This window comes from Pelophylax lessonae (assembly GCF_965119305.1).
Source record: "Pelophylax lessonae genome assembly, chromosome: 4".
Classification (NCBI taxonomy): domain Eukaryota; kingdom Metazoa; phylum Chordata; class Amphibia; order Anura; family Ranidae; genus Pelophylax; species Pelophylax lessonae.
Genome location: NC_138771.1, coordinates 111,581,917 through 111,607,001, shown reverse-complemented (window position 1 = coordinate 111,607,001; position 25,085 = coordinate 111,581,917). Strand labels below are relative to the sequence as shown.

General features: G+C 43.8%; 1 protein-coding gene across 1 annotated transcript in view; it reads left to right on the top strand.

Annotated features, from left to right (window-relative positions):
• MTMR10 (myotubularin related protein 10) overlaps positions 1–25,085 on the top strand; it is a 136,642-nt gene that overhangs the window by 3,977 nt on the left and 107,580 nt on the right. The gene's annotated exons all lie outside the window — the stretch shown is intronic.

Genomic DNA, 25,085 nt, shown 5'->3' with positions numbered 1-25,085 from the left:
GATGCCTAACAGCCCTTTAAAGCATATGTTCACCTTGTAAAAAAAAAAAAAAAAAACAATGCACATGTTTTTTCAGGTTAAAAAAAAAAGGAGCTTGCATGGCATTGCACTTGCAATCAGCGGATTGTAGGTGCAGTGTCTGGCGTCTACAGTCTTCCAGCTTTCTTGCTTGTACCTCTGTACAGGCTTTCTGTTTAAAAGCCGGAGGAAGTGTCAATGAACTACGAGGGCGATCGTCAGCACCCTCCATAGTTCACTGAGAACTAGAAGCCCTCTGCTGTGGTGGATGACAGGACTTGTAGTTTTTCTAACCGCTTGCCGACCGCCCACAGTATATTTACTGTGGCAGTCAGCCCCTCCTGGACAAAGCGACGTAGTACTACGTCGCTCGTCCAGAAACCTGCAGGGGGCGGAGGCGAGCGCGCCTGCTCATTCACGGGCATCCCCGCGCGTGTGTGACCGGCGGCTCCGATGTCCGCCGGCCACTCGCGATCTCCCGCTGGAGAGGGAGAAAGGCAGACGACTGATGTAAACAAAGCCGCCTGTCATTCTCACTGAAGTAACTGCAAATTTTTCAAATTTTTTTATAAGAAATTCCCCCAAAAAAAATGTAAAAATCAAAATTTTTTAACATTTTTGGCCAATTTGTTTTATGCTACCTATGTTTGGTAAAAAAAAAATCGCAAAAAGCGCATTTTGATTGGTTTGCACAAAAGTTATTGCGTTTACTAAGGGAAAGATTTTTGTCATTTTTTTTTTTTTTAACTAGTAATGGCGGCGATCTGCGATTTTTTTTTTTTTTTTTTTTTTTTGCGGGACTGCGACATAGCGGCGGACAGATCGGACCCTTGACTGACATTTTTGACACTTTTGGGGTTACCAGTGACATTACTGCAGTAATCAGTGCTATATATATGCACTGTTACTGTAAAAATGACACTGGCTGGGAAGGGGTTAATTTTATTGGAGAGGGAGGGGTTAATGTATGCCTGGTGCTTACTGACGTGTAGGGGGGGAGGTGACTGAGTGAGTCATGGACAGATCGGATGTCCAGCTATGCTGAACAGTCCGATCTGTCACTCCCTGTCACTATGGAGATCCGTCCGCTTGTGTTTACACAGGCGGGCGGATCTCCACACTAGATCCCCGGCGATCGGGGCAGAGCTGCGGCGATCGCCGCTGCTCCTCCCCTGGCCCGACTCCCGCTGTGAATGAAAACAGCGGGAGCGAGCCTCCGGCGGCGCGCAAGCGCCGCCCAGAAGGGGGAGTGTCTGACGACGTTAATACTACGTCGTCAGACGATAACGAGCCACTCTGCCGCAGTAGTATTACTGTGAGCGGACGTAAAGTGGTTAAGGTGACCGTACATAGAGCCCACGCCTCGACTCTATTTGCTCGTTAGTACAGAAAGCAAAGTCTAGCTTGCAGTCTCAGTGTGATTGTTCAGAGCGTGAAGCCAAGTTAGACATCTAGACTACATTGTATCCAACTATGTTGCTGTTTGCCAAGAAACTCACGAGTCGCTGTACTGTGATTGATAGCTATCTGTGAATGTGGTGTGACTTGTTTTCGTAATTTGTATTTCGCTGAAAACATTTCATAACCAAATTCTTGTAAACACAATAAATTAAAGGAGGTGTTCACCTTTGGAATAATATAGACTATATCAAGGGGTCACAGTAGGTTAAAAATATTGCGAGGTCACAAAAATGTGAGGACTACTGTACTTTACATGGCCCAAAATGAACTTCCCTATTAATCTCTATACGCGCTGGATGTGCGGTAATACTGTACCGGTATGTACCGTAGCTTCAGCTACATACAGTATACCACGCTAAACCAATCACGGTGAGCGATGTATTCTATTTTTTAATAGGAAGCCTGCTTGATGAATTGGCGTAGTCAGAGAGGCAGGCTGATGATGTTACTCTCTCTGACTCAGCCAATCCGAGCAGATTTTGTATTCAATAATAGAATACATTGCTTACCGTGATTGGCTCAGCGCGGTATACTGTGTGTAGCTGAAGCTATGGTACATACATATTACCGCACATCCATCTCGTTTGAGCGATTAATAGGGACGTTAGTCTTAGGCCATGTAAAGTACAGTAGTCCTCATATTTTTTACTCTGCTTCGGTACATACATATTACCGCACATCCATCTCGTTTGAGCGATTAATAGGGATGTTAGTCTTAGGCCATGTAAAGTACAGTAGTCCTCATATTTTTTACTCTGCTTCGGTACATACATTATTACCGCACATCCAGCTGGTTGAGAGATTATTAGGGACGTTCGTTTTGGGCCATGTAAAGTAGTCCTCACATTTTATACTCCGCGTATAAGACGACCCCCCCCCCTATTTTGGGGGGATTTTTTTAAGGTTACAAAGTCGTCTTATACGCCGGCATATACGGTACATTTTGGAACAGCTTGGCCACTGGGGCTGCTGCGATAGATAGCAGTAGAATTGGTTACATACAGTAAATGGCGCTGTGTTTTTGGCACCAGGAAGAGACACATCCTCTCTGCTACCAAGTATAGATCGAGTCGGTGTTCGTGCATCTCCACCGTTCTGCCAGGGTGTAACATGTAACTTGATCTAACAACCACCCCCACCCCCCGGTGAAAGCGGGTGGGAGTTCCTCCCACATGCAGCCGCTGTCACATTTAAAATTGGTGGGGTGCAGGGCTCCACCTGCGCGACCGCTTCATTCATTCACAGAAACTCATAGCCCACTGATGCTTCCTGCCATTCATTTATCCACTGCTTTAAGTGCTCCAACTTAGAGACTGGAAACTGCAGTATACAGAGGAGCCCTGATTAGACACTGCGGCTTTCACATACTGTGTATCTGTAAATGTGTGCGACTAAATCCTCTGTTTTTACTGTGAATTGTTAGACAGGATCAGTTGTGTTTTTTTTTGCCTTTTTGCTTTTTTTTTTGTTTTGTTTTGTTTTTGCAGATTAGCTGGTAATGCCCCTTTCACACAGGCGGACTGATTGGACCATCCATTGCCCTCAATGATGGTGGTCGTCAATGGACATGTGTCTGACACCTGCCGACATCTCATCCTATCAGACAAAAACAGATGGTTTGGGAATCCGTTCCCCATTTGTCTGGCAGATCGGAAGGCTGTTGGGTGTAAACGAACGGGCAGTCCGTTTACATCCGACCGCCCATAGAGGAGAGCGGGCTGTGCCTGTATCTGCTCTGCAAAAGTGAAGTGGACACGGACCTGTCATCCGTCTGCTCAGCCGGGATTAGCAGAGAGATCCCCCGCTGAGCAGGCAGATCCGCTGGAAGAGTGTAAAAGGGGCCTAGACCCTTGTTCACATTGGAGCGACTTATCATGCAATTTGACAGATCAAATCGCATGACAAGTCACACTCTATTGCCGGCAACCATAATGTTCAAATTGGTGCAATGGCAACTTACTGATGTCACGCTGATTGGAAAAAGTAGTTCCTGCACTACTTTTGGTGATTTCAGGTGCGACTTGCATAGACGTCAGTGCATGAAGCCGCACAGATGTCTTTCAAGTTGCACTGACATGCGGCTTTGCAATCATTAAATTTCATCTGAGTCACAGTCAATGTGAACGAAGGCTAATGCCCCGTACACACGCGTCGATAGTTGGCTGTGAATTTTCGACCAACGTCCGATCGGCCGATTTTCGGCTTGTTAGTATGATGCTTCCGACAACCGACTCCGACTTTTCGGCCAAAAAAAATCTGGTGTGCATGCTATAAAATTTTTGTTGGCCGTCACCACAACGGCCGATTTTCCGTCAGTCAGTACAGATTTTGGCAGACAAAAATCTGATGAGAAGGACTGGGCATGCTCAGAGATGAAAAAACACACGGAAAGTCAACCAGCACATGACATCACTTCTGAAGTAGATTTTTGTTGGCCGAGAAAATTTGTGTTCAGTCTAGCGCACATTCCAACCAACAAAACAACACTGGACAAAAGTCAGCCGATCGGTCGGCCTATAATCGTTGCGTGTGTACGAGGCATAAGGCTTCTTTCACACAGTCCGCCTCCGTAGGCAGATCCGTGCTGCTCAGCGGGGGATTGATACACTGATCCATGCTGAGCAGGCAGGTTACAGCTCCCTCTCCGCTCTGTGTGCGGAGAGGGAGGTGTCAGAGCCCCATGCATCTCTATGGGGGAATCAGATGAGAGCGGACCGCCTGTCCGCTCTCATCCGATCCCCTGGACGGATGGAAAATAGGGTTTCCATCCGACAAGATTTCACGGATAGGATCGGATGCGGATGGCAGTGGGTGTCAGTGGACATGTCTCCGCTGACATCTGCTGCCCCATAGGGATGCATGGGGGATCCGATCAGATCCGCCTAAAAAACTGACAGGCGGATCTGATCGAATCGCTCGTGTGAAAGGACCATAAAGCAAAAAACTCAGCCTTTAAAAACTGCAAAGTGTATCTCACCCTACTGGGGCCCTTGACTACGTAGTCCATTTTATTTCAAGGGTAAGCTTATACTTTAGGCAACTTTCACTCATGCAGACCGTTCATTTAATCAGTTCAGTCACGTCAAAATGGATGAAGTATTCATCAGTTTTTCATCAGTGCTCATCAGTTTTTTTTTTACATCCACTACCAATGCAAAAACGGGTGACAAACTGACAATTTGTCAGCTTACATCCGTTTTTCGTCCGATCCGTTTTTTTAACGAAAGAAAAATAGATATTCGATCAGTTTAAAAAAAACGTATGATGATGGATGCGGATGTAAACTGATGTAAATGGTTGATTATTCATTTACATCCATTTTTCATCCAAAGAGATGCATTGATGTCCGTTTTTCATCCGTTAAAGGATGGATGAAAAACGGACAGCATGTGTGAAAGGGGCCTTAAACTCTTTAGCTGCTATTTCGATATGGTTGTCTACACACACCGCTCTCACAATCACAATCAGTGTGATGCTTGGTGCTAGTGCTACTGAAATGGTACCTGAGAGAATGTCCTGATGTAGACAAGCAATAGTGAATTCTTTGTGTAAATGTAACAAGGGCTGCGGCATCATAATTTCCAATTTCCTCCCCTCTTAAAAAAAATGTAAAAGCTAAACTACTGAGAAATGCAAGGTTTGATAGTATGATTGACATAGCTTTATGCTAGAGAAAATCCCTTTTAGCATATGCAGTTATTTGGCTTTCTCCATTTCCCCTTCCTTGCTAAAAAAAAAAAAAGATAAGCAGCAGCGTACATTTTTTTTTTTTTTTTTTCTTCTTTATTCTTTAACTCATTGCAATATTTTCAGTATTGTTATTGCCATCTTCTCAGTTTAGTCATATTGAAAACCTACATATGTTATACACACACTCACAGAATATGAGAAGTTCTTTGATGGTAACATGTGACTTCCACATATGTTTGCAAGTGTGTGCAGCTGAGATGTCTGGTGGTGTTAGTGCTTGCAGCAGGTTTTAATAAGGTTTCCTCTCCCCACTAACAATAGGCTGGAGAATTTCTTTTATGCGTTTTTTTTCCTCTCTCTTCCCTGTATCCATGGAGCACTTTACAGAGTCCATAAAGCCATTCATAGTTCAAGCCGTGGAGGAGCTTACAATCATCTCTTCTCACTGCACAGATACAGCGGTGCCAGTTTGTTGAAACCAGATAAAGTGCCTTGAAGTATTTATAACCTTGTCCACATTTTGTCATGTTACAACCAAAAACGTAAATGTATTTTATGTGATAGAACAACACAAAGCGCCACATAATTGTGAAGTGGAAGAAGGATCAATGGTTTTCAAAATTTTTACAAAAAAAAATCTGAAAAGTGTGGCGTGCATTTGTATTCAGCCCTCTTTACTCTGATACCTCTAACTAAAATCTAGTGCAGGGATCCTCAAACTATGGCCCTCCAGCTGTTGTGGAACTACACATCCCATGACGCATTGGAAAACTCTGACATTCACAGACCTGACTAGGCATGATGGGAATTGTAGTTCCTGAACTTGAGGGCCATAGTTTGAAGACCCCTGATCTAGTGGAACCAACTGCCTTCAGAAGACCTACTTAGTAAATAGAGTCCACCTGGTGTGTAATTTAATCTCAGTATAAATACAGCTATTCTGTGAAGCCCTCGGGTTTGTTTGAGAACCTTAGTGAGCAAACAGCATCGTGAAGGCCAAGGAACACGGCAGACAGGTCACGAAATAATGTTGTGGAGAAGTTTAAAGCAGGGTTAGATTATAAAAAAATATGCCAAGCTTTGAGCATCTCATCCGCAAATGGAAATAGTATGGCACAGCTGCAAGACATGGCCGCCCACCTAAACTGACAGGCCGGGCAAGGAGAGCATTAAACGGAGAAGCAGCCAAGAGGCCCATGGTAACTCTGGAGGAGGTGCAGAGATCAACAGCTAAGGTGGGAGAACCTGTCCACAAGATAACTTAATCGTGCACTCCACAAATCTAGCCTTTATGGAAGAGTGGCAAGAAGAAAGCCATTGTTGAAAGAAAGCAATAAGAAGTCCCGTTTGCAGTTTGCGAGAAGCCATGTGGGGGGACACAGCAAACATGTGGAGGTGCTCTGGTCAGATGAGCCCAAAATTTAAATTATTGGCCTAAAAGCAAAATGCTTGGTGTGGTGGAAAACGAACATTGCACATCACCCTGAACACATCATCCCTGTTGTGAAACATGATGGTGGCAGCATCAGGTTGTGGGGATGCTTTTCTTCAGCAGGAATAGGGAAGCTGGTCAGAGTATATGGGAAGATGGATGGAGCCAAAATACAGGGCAATCTTGAAAGAAAACCTGTTGGAGTCTGCAAAAGACTGGGGCGAAGGTTCACCTTCCAGCAGGACAATGACCCTAAACATACAGCCAGAGCTACAATGGAATGATTTAGATCAAAGCAAATTCAGGCATTAAAATGGCCCATCAAAGTCAAGACCTAAATCCAATTGAGAATCTGTGGCAAGGCTTGCAAATTGCTGTTCAGACACTCTCCACCCAATCTGACAGAGCTTGAGCTATTTTGTCAAGGATAAATTGGCAAAAATGTCACTCTAGATGTGCAAAGCTGGTAGAGTCATACCCAAAAAGACTTGCACCTGTAATCGCAATGAAAGGTGGTTCTACAAAGTATTGGCTCAGGGGGGCTGAATACAAATGCATGCCACACTTTTCAGATATTATTTGTAAAAAAAATTGAAGACCATTTTATAATTTTTCTTCCACTTTACAATTATGTGCCGCTTTGTGTTGGTCTATCACAAAAAAAATCCCATTAAAATACACTTACATTTTTAGTTGTAACATGACAAAATGTGGACATTTTCAAGGGGTATGAATACTTTTTCAAGGCGCTGTATCTTTCCAGAATTGTTTAGGATTGGTGAGGAAACTGAAGGAAACCCACACATAGGAAAATGTACAAACTCCATGCATGTAGTTTTCATGGTTTTCATTAGATCCTAGGCTCCAGCTATTGTAAGTTTGCTAACCGCTTAGTCGTTGTGCTGACCACAGCAAGCCCATTATAAATAGATGAGCCGCTATGTGTTTTTTTTTTTTTTTTTCCTATACACTTCTGTATATCAGTCCTAGTGATAACAAATGGTATATTAAAAATACAGACTCAAGTATGCATTGTTGGAGTGAGGCCTTCACAGTAAGGGCTCATTTAAACTTGCTTCAACTTCATCATACAACAAAAGCAGTAGTAAACCCATCCTGTTAAATTTTCGGCATATTACTCATTCTAAACTTGTCAACTAGTTGCTGTGTGTAGACTGTTTCCTACCTTCTTCCTTTCAGTGCAATCGTTCATTTTCTAAGCAATGTGGTCATCGGCGCATGCGCAAACAGTTACATTTTTCCGGAAAGCTCTTCATGACAGAAAAATTGTGTTTACATGCCAGGCTATGTCATTTCCTTTGCCTGGCATCAGCCCCAAGATCCTGTGAGACTAGCTTCCCAGTCACAAGCAGAGTGGTAACTCCATGTGACTCGGTACGTCACAGGGGTTGTAGAGGTGGCAAGCGCAACACAGGAGAGAGAGCAGTATTACACAGTAAAGCTGCACTGCTGTAGTGCGCACACGCGTGTTTATGGACATGGCGAGGGAGTATGGGCAGAAGTTAGAATGTTGTTGGACACGGAAGACAGCAGTCACTATGGCTGCAACTAAAAAAGAGCTTTCAGAAAAAGCATTCGATATACTTTGCCATGGTGGCCCTTGATTCACAATAACTTTATACATTGCACTATATAAAATTTAGGGTCGAAACATCTGAGTTTACTACTGCTTTAATGCGCCTACCACGTCAACGTGCTTTCTTGATGTGTTTTTGGATGCTTCAGTGATGCTTCGATGATGCTTTTTTGAAGCTTTAATGAAGCTTGGCAAATGCCCTGTTAGTGTTGATTTTATATTTGTTTTAAAGGGGCCCAGTAAAACCCCAGCTCAGTAGAACCCCCCACTCAACAGATCCCCAGTTGACTAGTACCCCTGTTAAGCAGAACCCCCAGCTCATTGGTACCCTCGTTCAGCAGATCTACTGCTCAGTAGTACCAGCTCTGCTGAAGCCCCACTCAGTAGTAGCCACCAGCGGTGCTGATTGCCAGTTCACTGGTAGCCACCAGCGGTGCTGATCCAATTAACTTGTTGGTTTCCCAGTGCCTCCTGGGATATCTCATACCTGCAATATCTCCAAAACAAGAAGCTAAAGCTGAATAAAAGTGTCTCAAAAGCTGCAGGTGCCGCTAGCAAGCTTTTTCATAAACCTCTATGGAGGATTTGGAGATGCTTTGAGGCGACATGGGTATAATTTCTGATGCAAAGCAAACACTGTGTAAATAGAACTTTAGGGTAACCATTTTATTTGGTGACGGGCTTTGATTGGCATTCAGTCCAAGACCACGTTTTGAAGCATGTGTAACCGAACCCTAGGGCCTTTTTCACACAGGCACCTCCATTTTTATCTCACCAGATAAATCTCCTACATGTGTGACATCAGAGCCCGTTTGATTCTACTGTTTTTTTTTCTACTGTTTTTCCTCCAGCTTGTGGGAAACCAGACCCATGTCATCCTTATGAGCAAATGGATGTATACAGGCGGAAGTCAGTTTATATCCATTTACGTCCATTCTTTTCCGTTCAAGTCTGCAAGAGTGGATCTGGATGCAAACATATTGTGTTAGTCCAGTAAGAGTCCAACTAGCGCGACTTGTCAGGCGACCAAGTCGCGGTGGGTCGCTCGCCATTGAGTAGTACAGGACCCGTTCTAATAGGAGCGACACAAGTCGCTCCGACTTTGAAAAAGGGTCCTGTACTACTTTGGGGCGACCTGGAGGTGACTTGCATTGACTTCAATTATATGAAGTCCGTGCAAGTCTCGCCGAAGTTGCGGTGCACGCTGTGCACCGCGACTTCACAGATCGCCCCACAAAATCGTGTCGCACCAGTCTGAATGGGTGCTTACATCTGGTTGCTCACTGAAGTCAGTTTTTGATCTGCCATATCACGGGTCAAAAACAGACTGATGGAATGCCCATGTGAAAAGGACCTTAAAGTCAGCCAATATTGGTGCATTAATGAAAGTCTAAACTGCTCTGCTACAAGTACCTTTACCACTGCTCCTCTGTCAAATGGGTGAAGGCTTTTAGTGATTTGCTTGTCACTTTGGAAGATCCATCATAAAAACCTTGTATAAAAAATAATTGTGTACTTGGGATACTAAAGTGAACCTTTGCTTTGCCCATGCAGGGTAATTCATTTTAAATCTGACCCCACCAGTGATTGCAATTGCTGTTTAGCTCCTAAAAACTAGAATTCCAAACATGCTACACTGAATTCTACAGATATTTGAATCTGCACAGTGCACATCTTTGTATTTTTCTTCTACTTTTAAGGGTTTTTATGTCTTTATGGGAGTCATAAAATCCAGCAGTAAAATGGGATTTATGTAACATAAGGGACTCTCTATCCATACACTGGTCATGAGGGTATTATGCATAACTTGCATGGAAATTGGCTGTGCTAGCTCATTGTTTAATTCTGCGTACTGCAAACACTAAATTATCTGAGACTGAGCTGTACTCCTCCAGTAGGTATTAGAAGTATTTTATTCATGCTATAACCGGTGACCAGAGCAGTGTTCATCGCAGTCTAGATCTCTCTTTAACTTAGAATCAAAATCCAGGCAAAATGTGGATAATATATTTAACCAAATGCAAGTAAATACTGATGCAAATTAAATTTTAAAGGATCGTCTATACTCTAAATATCCTCTTCCTCCAACAAAGAAATAGATAAGGCATATCTATGGTCAAAATGAAAAATCATATATTTACTTTCACATTGTATTATATTAATTATTTTATTTAGTCAAGACAATTGGGTTTAATTTTACAAAAATGAGTATTCAGCCATATTGTCTGAGACACACAGACACCCTTCACGATTGATAAGCAGATTGTCCCATCATACTTTACTCTTAGACCTAGCCCTCTTTATACAATTTGAAAACAAAAAAATGAAAAAAAAAAAGTTGTTGCCTCATCAGGCAAACCTTGTTAAAGCGGTTGCATACTAGCACATTATGAAATACTTACCTTAGAATGAAACCCCGACACGGTCGCCCGGACACCGCCGAGGGAGCAGACATGTTTCCTCCGCGTCTATTCCAGGTTTGGCAGCTCCGGAGCTGTGAGTGGCTGGAGCTGCGATGACGTGACTCCCACGCATGCGCGTGGGAGTTCACTTTCCGGCAAGGAGCCTACACGGAGCGATGAAGGTCCGGCGTATCTTGCGCGTCCGGCGTATCAGAGCACATGCGCCGCTGGTGTCAGCGGCTGCATGCAGGGTGAATATCTCCTAAACCGCGTAGGTTTAGGAGATATTAATATTACCTACAGGTAAGCTTTATTATAGGTTTACCTGTAGGTAAAAGTTAAAAAGCGGAGTATACTACCGCTTTAAAGCCAATCTTAAAAGGATTGTAAAGTCTTGGTTATTAAAAAAAAAAGAAAAAAAACTTACTACTTGCCTCCTCTGTGCAGTTGGTTATGCACAGGGCAGCCTGGATCCTCATCTCGGATTCCTCTTTTCTGCTCATAGCCCCTCCTCTCCTGTACAGTGCCCCCACAGCAAGCAACTTGCTGTGGGGGCACCTGAGCCGAGCTGCAGCTTCGTGTGTCCATTCCGTTTGGCCCCCCCTCTCCTGATTGACAGCCTCAGGAGCCAATGGCGCCACGGCTGTAGCTCAGCCAATCAGGAGGGAGAGCCCCGAAGTATTAATGGGGGGGGGGGGGTGGGGGCTGAGGGCAGCTGCTGCACACAGAAGGCTTTTTATCCTAATGGATAGAATGCATTAAGATCAAAACCCTTCTGACTTTACAACTCCTTTAAGGCGCCGTCCTCAAGATTCGTTATATTTGACGAATTGCACCATGTCTTGCGGAATCATTCTTCTTGATACCGTAAAAACATTCCTCCATTTTTATTGTTTTATCAGTTATTTGTAGCCTACTCCTAATAATCTGAAGGATCTTTAAGTTTATAAACTAAGTTGGCCATACACTGAAATTTGTCCAGGTTCTGTAAAGACCGACTGAATTTTGATCAGTGTGCAGCCTCCTCGACAGCCGCAGTTCAGTTTATTCTGACGGGAAGTGCTGAGAGGAGGAGTTTCAGGAGGCGGGGCCAGTACAGGAACCACTGCTTGCAGACAGCAGGGTAACATGGGATGTGTAGAAAAGTAAACCGCGGAGGAGAAGCTGCAAAGCATGTAGGGAATCGAGGTTGTGGAAAGAGAAGGCAGCATACAGACAGACATGAAAGGAGATTTTTTAAGTAAGCAAATACTGAATTGTAAAATATAACAATTGTTTGATTTGTTATTACAACACTGATTATATAAAATGAAAGCATATGCTGTGATCATAGAACTTTAAAGCACTTGGTATTTTTATGTTAAACAGGAATAAAAAAGTAAAACAGTCTGTGCATCATGCCAGATAATAGCAGTGTGACAGTAAATGAGCAAATGGTAATAAAATATAGTCCCAATTCTTAGAAAAGAACTGAAGTCTTCTGCAGCTGTCCCTGATTGGACCATGCATAAGGGAATCTGCTGAGCAAAAAACAAACGAGGAAAAACGGAAACACACACCTTGCTCAAATAAACCATTCATTTTTAAAATCCTAAAATCAACAATGGCTGCACTCACACATTTCATATACTTAAAGTGGGAGTAAAGTCCCATATAAGGTTTTAAAGCGGAAGTATACCGCTTTTTGTGACTTTTAACTACAGGTAAGCCTATAATAAGGCTTACCTGTAGGTATAATTAATATCTCTTAAACCTGCACAGTTTAGGAGATATTTGCACGGCATGCAGCCGCTGACGCGAGCTGCGCATGCGCTCTGAAGGTCCGAGGGGACCTTCAGAGTTCCTTGCCGGGAAGTGCCGGAAAATGACTCCCGCGCGGGAGTGACGTCGTCGCGGGTCCGGCCACTCACAGCGCCAGAGCCGCCGAACCCGGAAGAGACGCCGAGGGATCATGTCAGCTCCCACAGTGGTGTCCGGGGATCCGTGTCAGGGCTTCGCTCTAAGGTAAGTATTTCATAATGAGCTAGTATGCGATGCATACTAGCTCATTATGCCTTTGTCTTGCAGGGTTTTTTTTTTTTTTTTTTTTTTTTTTAGTATACTACCGCTTTAACCTATAGGGTAAGCCTATGATAAAGCTTACCTATAGGTACTGTAAATATCTCCTAAACGCATGCGCCAGTACACCATTTAGGAGATATTTACTTTTAGATGCTGTCAGTGACATCACCGGCGCATGCTCTCTGAAGGAACGGTATACCCGTGCATGTGCAGGAGTGATGTCATCATCGGCTTGGCCAGTCAGATAGCCAAAGCCAGCGAACCCAGAAAGAAGACTGGGTGAAGATGGAAGTGCCTTCAGCAGTGCCTTTAGCTTTTAAAGGTAAAAAAAATTGGGGTCTTTTTGACCCCAGATCTCAACATAAAGAGGACGTTTACATTCCTTCTAATAGGAATAAAAGTAATCAAAAAGTGATTTAAAAAAATAAAAAAAAAAACAAATTAAAGGGACAGTGTAAAAAATAAAGTAAAATAAATAAGAAAAAAGTGCCCCCATCCCTACGTGTTCGCACGCAGAAGCAAACGCATACGTAGGTTGAGCATGCATACGTAAACGGTGTTCGCACCACACATGTGAGATATTGCCGCAAACGTTAGAGTGAGCGCAATAATTCTAGCACAGGACCTCTTCTGCAACTCTAAACAAGTAACCAGTAAACATTTTGAAAGCTTCGCCTATGGAGATTTTTAGGTACGGAAGTTTGACGCCATTCCACAAGCATGCACAATTTTAAAGAATTACATGTTAGGTATTGTCCTACTCGGCGTAAAATCATCTTTCATATTTTACAAAAAAACATATATATTTAAAAAAATTAAATAATTAATAATTAAAAAAATAATAAATATAAATAATTAAAAAAAATTGCGTTTGAAAAACCGCTACATAAATACCGTGTGACATAAATTGCAATGATCGCTTTTTTTTTTTCCCTAGGGTTTTTAAAAAATATATAATGTTTGGGGGTTAGAAGTTAATTTTCTAGTAAAATATACTGATTTAAACTTGTAAACAAAAAGTGCCAGAAAAAGCTGGGTACACACCGTCCGTTTTTTTTTCGCTGAAAAACTGACAGATTCCTATATCCACACAAGTGATGTCGATGCAAAAAAACATCCCCTCCCATCTGCCTGGACATTGTATTCTAACAGCAGGGACTCCATACTGTCAGAATATACTGATCAGCACTGCAGCCTATTTGCTGCAAGCCACTAATTGAACAAGGTTTTCCAGCAGTCCCGTTCGACAGAAGCCGATCTAACGACTGCTGAGCCAGCCAAATTTTGGTCCATGTGTACCCAGCCTAACTAACCTTAAAAATGTCCCCTCCCCCCTCCTCCACATATGCTGATGAACCTGTGTGTCAGAAAGATGTATATACTTGCCAATTTACAGCCTGTTCTGGTCCAGTCACCTGATCCAGCTCCCCTGTGTCAGCCAGTGGCAGCTGCAGGGGAGAAGAAGGAATACCAACAATGGATGGGCAGTGGGAACCTATAGATTACGTCTCCCCTCTAGGCTTTACCAGCCATTGTTGAGCACTCTCTCCTCTCCCCTGCAGCTGGCTGACACAGGGGAGATTTCGTGATTGGCGCGGCTTGGAAATAAGAATATACATCTTTCTTACAGTGGTTAGTCAGCATAAGTGTTAGGAGGGGGAAGGGAGCATGTTTAACCACTTTACCACCGGAGGATTTTGCTGTCTTCCGTCCAGGCCACTTTTTGCGATTCGGCGCTGTGCGACTTCAACTGACAATTGCGCGGTCGTGCGACGCCATACCCAAACGAAATTTACGTCCTTTTTTTCCCACAAACAGAGCTTTCTTTTGGTGGTATTTGATCACCTGTGCGATTTTTACTTTTTGCGCTATAAACAAAAAAAGAGCGTTTATTTTGAAAAAATAACTATTTTTAACATTTTTTTTATATGAAATTCCCCCCAAAAAAGATGTAAAAACCAATTTTTTTAAAAATTTTTGGCCAATTTGTTTTCTGCTACCTATGTTTGGTAAAAAAAATCACAATAAGCGTATTTTGATTGGTTTGCGCAAAAGTTATTGCGTTTACTAACCAAGGGAAAGATTTCTGTCATTTTTGGTGTTTTTTTTTTTTAACGCGTAATGGCGGCGATCTGCGATTTTTTTTTTTTTTTTTTTTTTGCGGGACTGCGACATTGCGGCGGACAGATCGGACCCTTGACTGACATTTTTGACACTTTTGGGGTTACCAGTGACATTACTGCAGTAATCAGTGCTATATATATGCACTGTTACTGTAAAAATGACACTGGCAGGGAAGGGGTTAATTTTATTGGAGAGGGAGGGGTTAATGTATGCCTGGTGCTTACTGACGTGTAGGGGGGGAGGTGACTGAGTGAGTCATGGACAGATCGGATGTCCAGCTATGCTGAACAGTCCGATCTGTCACTCCCTGTCACTAAGGAGATCCGCCCGCTTGTGTTTACACAGGCGGGCGGATCTCCACACTAGATCCCCGGCGATCCTCCCCTGGCCCGACTCCCGCTGTGAATGAAAACAGCGGGAGCGAGCCTCCGGCGGCGCGCAAGCGCCGCCCAGAAGGGGGAGTGTCTGACGACGTTAATACTACGTCGTCAGACGATAACGAACCACTTTGCCGCAGTACTATTACCGTACTCGGTCGGTAGTTAGGTGTAAGCTGAATTCCACTTGAAATGCATTTTTATATAAACTAGTAGAAATATCACAATAAGCCTTTATATCAGATTCATGCTGTACAGAGGAACATAGGGTGGGATCAGGAGGGGTTGCGTTATAAAATGATCTGCTTCTATAACTCTGGACAGTGTTGTCAGTTTCACTCCGTCTGGGGAAATTTCATATAACTCCTTGCCATTGAGATACCCAGGGCACCGGTATCAGCTGAACTTCAGTTTTCCCCCTCTATGGAGTCCATTCTCTATATATATTTCCAGTGTCATTGTCCCCTTCTATGTTGCCAAGAAAAGAACAAGAAGAGCGCTCAAGAGAAAAATTAGGAAATGCAGCGGGTAGCAATGCGCTGGTCTTCAGTGACACAAAGGACGGGAAGAAAAGAAGTGAGACACCAGTAAAACCTGAAAGAGGATATAATCCTTACTTGGGACTTTTAGCTGACCCACCCATCGTATGCAATCTAGATTCTGCCAGAGGCTGGGTTTCATCATTGCTATGATGTGTCACTAGAAGAATAAGTTGGCTCCATGTAGTCACTGCAAACAGAAGTGACCTAACGGCTGCTCTGTTCAGGATAAACACCCAGTAATAATTGTTTGGTTTTGTTCAGAGCTGAAATACAGTAACAGTATCAAAGGCTGAATTGCACACATTTTCAGTGCTTGTCCTTTTTAGATTCAATAGTAAGACTTTTCAGAGATTTTAGGGGAAAATAGAACTATACAAAATCTATTTTTTTAATTTGTGTTAATATGACCTTTTAGATATAAATATTCTGTAGTCTTCTGTCCAGCCAGCATCTGGAGATTTAGAGTCGGTTCACACTAATCCGACTCAAAGTCGCCCAGACTTCGGGCCACTAATGAAGTCGCTTGTGCAGCGCAACTTCAGCGCGGCTTGCAACGACTTCTCATAATAGAAGTCAATGCAAGTCGCTCCGACTTTGCAAAAAAATAGTGCAGGAACCTTTTTCTAAGTCGGAGCGACCTGAGTCGCTCTGATTAGAACGGTTCCATTGCACCGCTTTGGAAGCTAATTGTCAGGCGACCAAGTCGCCTGACAAGTCGGATCAGTGTGAACCGGCAGTTATTCTTCTTCCACTATTTTCTTAGCTAGTGTGTAGTTTGCAGCTCAATAGGGCAAGCAAAATTTTACACAAAGTAAGGGTCCTTTCACACAGGCTTTCCGCCCGGCGGACTCCGTTTTGCTGATCCCCGCTGAGTAGGCGGATGACAGGTCGGTCTCCATTTACTTTGCAGAGAAGGGCCTGTCAGATCCCCGCTCTCCTCTATGGGAGATCGGATGAAAACAGACCACCTGTCCATTTTCATCCGATCCTTCAGATCAGGGGTCTTCAAACTATGGCCCTCCAGTTGTTCTGGAACTACAATTTCCATCATGCCTAGTCATGTCTGGGAATCTCAGTTTTACAATGCCCCATGGGATGTGTAGTTTCGCATCAGCTGGAGGGCCGTAGTTTGAGGATCACTGCTCCAGATGGATGGAAAATAGAGTTTCCATCCATCTGGATTTCATGACCGGATCGGATAGCAGCGGGTGTCAGCGGACATGTCACGGCTGACATCCGCTGCTCTATAGGGGGGCATGGAGGATCCGATCAGGTCCACCTGAAAAACTGACAGAAGGACCTGATCGGAAAGTCCATGTGAAAGGACCCTAATGGTCAGATGAGTGACCCATCCCTTAAAGCAGAACTTTAACAACTTGATAAATATTAATGTTCTTTAGCAAGGAACATTCATTCCACATGAATAATTATGCTACCAAAATAAGTATGTGCTGTAAATTGCCATCAGCATTGGTTCTGTTTCTTCTTGCTGGAGGCTGCCATTTTGCTGAAGCCCAGAGACCCTGAACAGCAGTTAATCCTTAGGCTGTCAGCAGATCGAGCTCTACAAAAACAGTGCCAAAAAATAAAGAGCAACTGAGCATGTGCAGAGCATGAGGAAACAGAGTGTATTACTGGATTTTAAAACCTTTGGGCACTTATTTTTAATGTTTTATATAGCTATAACCTGCAAAAAGGGCTAACTTTAAAGCTGGATACACACTATCCAACTTTTGTGGTTAGATTTCCTTCAGATTTACCTTTTCTATGTAGTACAAGGGCCTGCCAGATTGCATACAAATTGAAAGTGTTTAGGTTTGACCTCATATTATATGGTTTTGTTAAATCTAAAGCAAAAAGTCTTCAGAAAATCTTATAGTGTGTATGGCCCATAAGTGATCTATCAGGACCTAATTTTCTGCCTAGAGTTCTGCTTTAAGATGACTCAGTCCAAGTTTTCAGTTAGACAGAAAAGGCCAAAAAGCAGACTGCTTCTGCTAGCTCTTTTCCTAGGTAAACCATGGTGCTCTGGAAATCATTTGTCATTTTCCTAACGCTGAAGTTTAGCGTTTTTTTTATAAATACAAGGTTAAACCAGTTTAAGACTATATATAAGCCTAAAAATAACTTTACTCCAAACTAAATCTATTTAAAATGTAACAATCTTTTTTTTAGTTTTGGTTGTGGGGAGAAAAACAGTGTTGGGGTTTGTTTACACCTTTGTTGTCCTCTGAAAAGTAGCCTATGTTGGATTGCTAGACAGAAAGCTTGAAGGCGATATGTCACCACCTGTTTTGGCCCTGTAAATCCTACACCACTACTCCGCAGCCACTTGCGAGTGACCCCATACTCTTGAATTTAGTGGCGGTACTCCCCGCCAAATGCGAAAGAAGGTTTAATTTTCTCCACAGCTGCTCAATGTGTACAATCTCTCCAACCATTTTAGATTGGGGGGGAAATGGCGGTAAAACTGCTACTCCTTAACCTGTTTTTCCTGCCCCCTGAAAACAAATGTAAATGAGGCCCTAAAAACGAATAATGCTTCTTACTATCCTCGATTCACTAATATTAGAATGTTTTTTAATGCCGTTGTGTCCCAGATAGACGGACTACCCATCACTTCCTACATGGATGACCACATTTCCAGGGACAGGAAGTAAAATAAAATCTCCCTACTGGGGTCAAAGAAAACCCAATCCTATCCAAAAGTTTTAAAAAACAATAGGTACTTCAATGTATTGCCATTCTGACTTGTGTATCCCAATAAATGCAGAATACCCATTGAATATTTACCTGACTGTGCCCACTTGGAGAAGCCATAGAAAACAGCCAGCTGCTTGTACAGTCCAGGCCGCCATGCCTCTATGCTGTGCTCTCCACCCAGGCGTGAAGTGATGGAGTAGTTAGGTAATGGATGTTTGGCAGGGTTCAGAACTGCCTGCCAAATGCCCACATACTGGCACAGTGTGATCGAGCCCCAAGGCAGAGCAGACACAGACTGTCTGGCTAATCTGCATAATATGAGTCCTTCCAGTTTCAGAAACTGACATTTATTAATAGGTGGCTGATTAAATTTAAACATGCGTCCTACCCGGACTATTTCTTCTGATTGGTGCAGAATATTGGATCTCTTTTTAGTTTGCACGCTAAGGATATTTTCTTCAGTTTTGTCCGCTGCAGTTGAAAAATCAGCAGTCTGTTTGGCTGCAGTTTCATCATTTATTTTGCCTGGCAACATGAACCAGCTATGCTGTTTCTAGGGAAGAATGCCGGCATGCTGAATGGACATTGATTTAGCCTTTTACTTAATGCATGCTGGGAGTCTGCGAAGGAATTATGTGCTTTGAATGGTTAATGATTGGATGATGTCATGTTTCTGCTCCATCTCCGTGGATACCTGTATATAAAATATAGAGCATTATGAATGCCTTTATAGTATTAATACCATATAAAGGAATAAAATAAAACTTCAATATCCCCAACTGTAAATTTTAATTTAAAGGGGATGCGCGCTTAGATTGTCTATATTCAAGTAGATCCTGCAGTGCTTAATATCGCAGAGTTCTTATGTTCACCTTTTTACGGTCGGCCTCTTTGTGTTTTTTTTTTTTTTTGTATTTTATTTTCCCCTCAATCTCAAAGTCAATCTCATTTTAGCAGTTTAATAGCCAGATGGTATCTGCCAGTGGCAATTAATGCCTATTTTAGGTCTGGACATATGCCAAGAGTCAGGCAGCCACAGCAACTAACATTTTTGGCTCTGGTATTTCTTTTTTTTTTTTTTTTTATGGCTTGTTTAATAATTCAGCACAAAGAGCAATAATGATATGCAAAGTGCAGTCTGGAATCTGTAGTGCTTTTCGGGAAAATGGCAGCAAGGTTTCTCCGAAATATGGTTATTACTCTTCATGCCAGTAAGCTGATCATTCACCCTGATAATGTATATTCTGGTATGGCAAGATTGTGTAGCTAGAGGTAAGATATTTCAGCCATTTATTAAATTGTTTTACAAATAAGTAATACATAGAAATCTTAATTAGGAAAACAGAATTTTACATACGGATGGGACATATGATAAAGTATACTTCTTCAGAGTAAAATATGTAGGCTGTCATTGCTGACCACCTTTCCAAGATACTAGATGCCTGGCTGCCATGTTTAACTCTCACTGCAGTATAAAATGTTAATGTTGCATGATATTTGAGTGACTTATATTTTTAGTGCTTGAACAAGAGATTTTCCAGTCTATGCCACTCCTACCTATAGCCAGAGAAAGCAATACAAACTGTCTCCTCCCACAGATTACATAAGTGTTCTCCAAACTGCGGCTAGTGGGCCAATTACAGCTCTTCACTTGCTTTTACCTGACCCTCAGGGCACTGTTCCTCCCAAATGACACCGGCGATGGGGCTCTGTTCCTCCCAAATGACACCGGCGATGGGGCTCTGTTCCTCCCAATTTCACCGGCGATGGGGGGGGGGGGCTCTGTTCCTCCCAATGTCACCGGCGATGGGGGGGCTCTGTTCCTCCCAATGTCACCGGCGATGGGGGGGCTCTGTTCCTCCCAATGTCACCGGCGATGGGGGGCTCTGTTCCTCCCAATGTCACCGGCGATGGGGGGCTCTGTTCCTCCCAATGTCACCCGCAATGGGGGGCACTGTTCCTCCCAATGACACCGGCGATGGGGGGCACTGTTCCTCCCAATGACACCGGCAATCCTTTTCTCGGGTCCCTTGCTGGCACCCCTGGCTCCTCTCTCCTGCTGAGTGCCCCTACAGCAAGCAGCACCTTGCTCTGAGGGCACCCAAGCAGGTGTGCTCCCAACCTGTGACTGTGTGCCCATTCACACATGGAGCATCTGTTTGGCCCCACCCCCTCCATCTCCTGATTGGCTCACTGGCTGTGATTGACATTGGCATTGATATTGCTTTTGGCTCCCACTGCTGCCAAACGCCAATCAGGAGTGCGAGTCCCCGGAGAGGCAAGGCTCTCGTGGACATCGCTGGATTGAGAGGGGGCTCAGGTAGATAATAGGGGGGACTGCAGGGCTCCTGCACACAGTTTTTTAAATTCATGCATAGAATGTATGAAGGCAAAAAAAAACCTTGCGCATTTACAACCACTTTAACGTTAACTGTAAATGATGGCCCTAGAATTATTCCTCGCTCTGTGTCATTCACAGCAATCCCCAATATGCATTACCTGATTGTTGCTTTGTATGCCTTCCATCCTCTCAAGTTACTGCGGGAACTTCTTCGCAGGATAGAGGTGGAGGGAATTCCAGTTATCCTGGTAATTCCGGACTGGCCTCGTCGAGCCTGGTACGCCAAATTGGTGAGGCTAGTCGCGGACGCTCCTTGGAGACGTCCTCTCAGGGAGGATCTGCGGTCTCAGGGAACGATCTTCCATCTTGCTTTACAATCGCTGGCTTAATGGCCTGGCCATTGAGACCCAGGTACTGAAGGACAAGGGATTGTCAGCTTCAGGTATTCCTACTCTAATTAAAGCAAGGAAAGCGACTGCCAGCACATGGAAGTCTTATATTGCGTGGTGTGAATCTCTTGGATCTCCTCCACGTACTTATTTGTATGTGTGGGGTTGTGGTGGCCGTTCTTTACATTTTTGCTAATTTATCTTATTAATTAAAACCCTTTAAAGTCGTCTTCGTCCTCCCCCCCCCCCCCCCCCCCCCCCACTTGATCTTTTTAGTCTCATAAGGAGTCATGTAAAAAAAAAAAAAAAGTGCAACCCCTGATGTATCCTATGCGCTGAGGACAAAGAGGCCACGTTTTTCTGCCCCGTGAAAGTAATAAAACATCTATGCAGCCGCTCAGATCGTTTCTACAACATAGAAATTTTAAATCAACATGACCAGCGTGGTTCTGTGAGCTTGTTTTAACACATTGGATGCCATGATTGGAGCACGCCCTTGAAGAGTTAGTTTAGCTTAAACTTTTTTTAGTTTTAGAGGACAGATCTCCAGTGAGGATTTGGTCTATGTCTGTACTGGGGAGATTCCTGGGGAACCTTTGTTTTGTTTCTATTACTGTCAATGTGTCCATATCCCGGAGACAATGCTACCCAACCTGTTCTGCTATAACAGGGACAGCATTCCCTCCTTGATCATGAACAGCATTAAACACCTGGCAGACTTCTTTACTCTTCCCGACTTCTTCAAATACTTTGAAAAAAAGTTTTGGCTGGAGTTGGGCTTCCACACCTGATTTCAATACTACTTTGAGTCTCTGACCTGGAGCAAGCCTGTAGATCTGGAGTTCAGGGGTTGCATACCTGGCTGAGGTCAGCAATGGTAGCCTGCATATTTCTCTCATGACATGCTTCTTTCAAGTAAATGTAAACCATGATTGAATGACGTTTAGTGCCGGTTCACACATGCGATGTGAGACATTGCATGTGATTTGCACCGCACCGCACTGCTATGCAAACATGCGATGTCGGTGCGATGAGAATTCAGCCATACAGATTGCATGGATGAATTTGCATCGCATTCGGACCAATGTAATGTATGCCTGTGCGAAGGGCAGATAGATTCCAGGAAGTAAATTCTACATAAATCATTTTGCCCTTACTCAAGATGGCTACAACCAGAAATGCTGGGGGATGATTTTGCAGCAAAACAAAACATGTAGATACAGATGGGGGTGTTTTTGCTTTGAAAAAAAAATAAATAGAAAATAAATAAATAGAGACGTATGCTTGCTGTCGGCTGAAAACAGGTCACAGGGAGTGCAGAACCAACTGCACTCCTGTGATCCCAGGAGAAGTATGGCCAAAATAGCTTGGGCCATACTTCTCCTTTTTTAAACCACGTTTTGGTTTGTGGTGCTCAGATACAGGGCAGTTCCTCTTTAATTGGAGCAGAGGGGGATCAATGTCATTTTTGTGACAATTTTGTTTTGCTTACATATTTTTCCCTACTGTTATGACTACAGGACAAGGAAAATCTTCCTAATGGGACACAGATGAGCAAAAATATCTGCCAAGGGTTTTAAAGGGAAACTCCAGTTTTTCACCCGCCATTTTTGCCATTTATAGATGGAAACCTGCTGATGTGCACAATGGTGGTTCTGCTATTCTGGACTTTTGCTTCAAGTACACCTGTTATTTTCTTGAACCTCAACAATAAATCTTACAAAAACGGATGTGGCACAGGTGATGATCAAACCAGTGATACGGGAACACCCTGAAATCTGGGTTCTTGCAGTAACCAACTTTAGAAGAAATGACACCTGAAGTAGGCCCACAGCACATCCCACAATGACCTCAACCCTATTGAGTGGATATCTACATTGCATTGTTGGAACTCTGGGGTGGGATGATTCCTTTAACCACTTCAATACCGGGCACTTTAACCCCCTTCCTGCCCAGGCCAATGTTCAGCTTTTAGCGCTGTTGCATTTTGAATGACAATTGCGCGGTCATGCAACGCTGTACCTAAACCAAATTTATGTCCTTTTCCCCCCACAAATAGAGCTTTCTTTTGGTGGTATTTGATCACCGCAAGGTTTTTTCTTTTTTGCTATACAAAAAAACCGAAAAGTTTGAAAAAAAAACAAAAAACGTTTTTTTGTTTGTTTATAAAATGTTGTAAATAAGTTTTTTTTTTTCCTGCACTGATGGGGTGGCACTAATATGCAGCACTGATGGGCACTGATAGGTAGCACTGATATGGAGCATTGGTGTGCTCTGATAGGCGGCACTGATAGACTACACTGGTGGGCGGCACAGATTGCAATGATGGGCACAGGTGGGCGGCACTGATAGGTGGCAATCATAGGCAGCTCTGATGGGGAGAGCACTGAAAAGGTCCCTGAGCCCTGATTGCCATCCCTGGTGGTCATGGGTGGGTAATCTCTGGTGGCTCTGGTGGCACCCCCCCCCCCAAGGGTCTGCACTGGTAATCAATGCTCTTATTACCAGCACAGACCCCCCCCCCCCCCCCTCTCAGGAGAGCCGCTGATTGGCTCTCCTCTACCTGTCAGGCGGCAGGCCACGAACTGAGGAAAGCCGATCAACGGCACTTCCTATTTACTATGTGACCGGCTGTGATTGGACACAGCTGGTCACATGGTAGAGAGCCTACGTCATTAGGCTCTTTATCGGGATCAGAGATGCGGTGAGTCAGAGTGACACACCTTACCACCGATCGTCGTTCTGCGTGGCCCCCGGGTGACGGGCCAGTCAGGATAGTGCAACCACTTACCGCTGTCAATCTGCTATAGGGCGGGCGGCAAGTGGTTAAAGAGTGGAAAAAAAAACAAACTATCCTGTCTGGGTGATCGATGTTAATTGCAGTAATTTAAAGAAGTTCAGCCAAAGCTCGTTTGGCTGTAGATCTCCTATGGATCACAGAAGTGCAGTTAGTCTTGCACTCCTATGACCTGTTTTCAGCTGAGAGTGGTCTGAAGTCCGCTCTCTGCTGACGTCACAGAAGTCGGTCCAGGCTCTGCGTCATCTTGACCACGGAGTCAGGATCTGCCAGATCCCTGGACTGACACCGGGCTCTGCCTCTTGGCAAGCCGTTGACAGCCTGAGCCAGCCACTCCGCTCCCTCCACAACCCATCGATCCAATGAGCAAGGAGGGGGCAGTTAGCAGCTCTCTGCTGGGGGAGCTGTGAGAACCCGAGCGATCAGTGGTATTTGATCGGTTCTCATTGTAGAGGTGCCGGAGGATTGGTGCTGCATCCGCCTAGGTAAGTATGAATTTAAAAAAACAGAAACCCATACTTCTCTTTTAAACAAACTTCATAGCAGATTTCTACATGGTGCTCTCTTGCTGTTCTAATGAGAATAGCTGAAGAGTTTGCATCAAGGGACACTTCTAAAGGTAGAAGTATTTAAACTTGGGGAGTATCTCACCAAACCTAAAACTTCTATTGTTGGGGGTGCCTAAAATTTTACTTGGTGCAGACTTCTGAGAAAATCAGTGAGACAATCGCAGAAGCTGGAAATGACATCTCTGGGGGTGTTCTGTACATCAGCAGTGTACAGAATGCCTCCAGGTTGCCATTTTTCATTGAATGTTACAGAAAATTACAGCACCCGCAGACTGAAAAGGAAAGGTAATATGTGATAACATATTACAATATAGCTTGGGTAGCAATTGTATATGCTAGGTTTTAAATTTGCCTTTTTTTTACGTGAAAATAGAATTAGCACAAGGAACCTTGCTTACATTTAATTTGAAGTGTCCCTTGTGCTGGTGCCATCTGTAAAAGTGGAAATCCAAAGTCCTCTGGGCCATTCCCATACCCCACAGCCGTAATCTTCCAGTGCTGGACCTGTGACAGGCGCTCCTCAAAAATGTCAAATATGCCCACCTTCTCCGCTCCCCTTCTCCATTCAAAGAAGCAGTACTA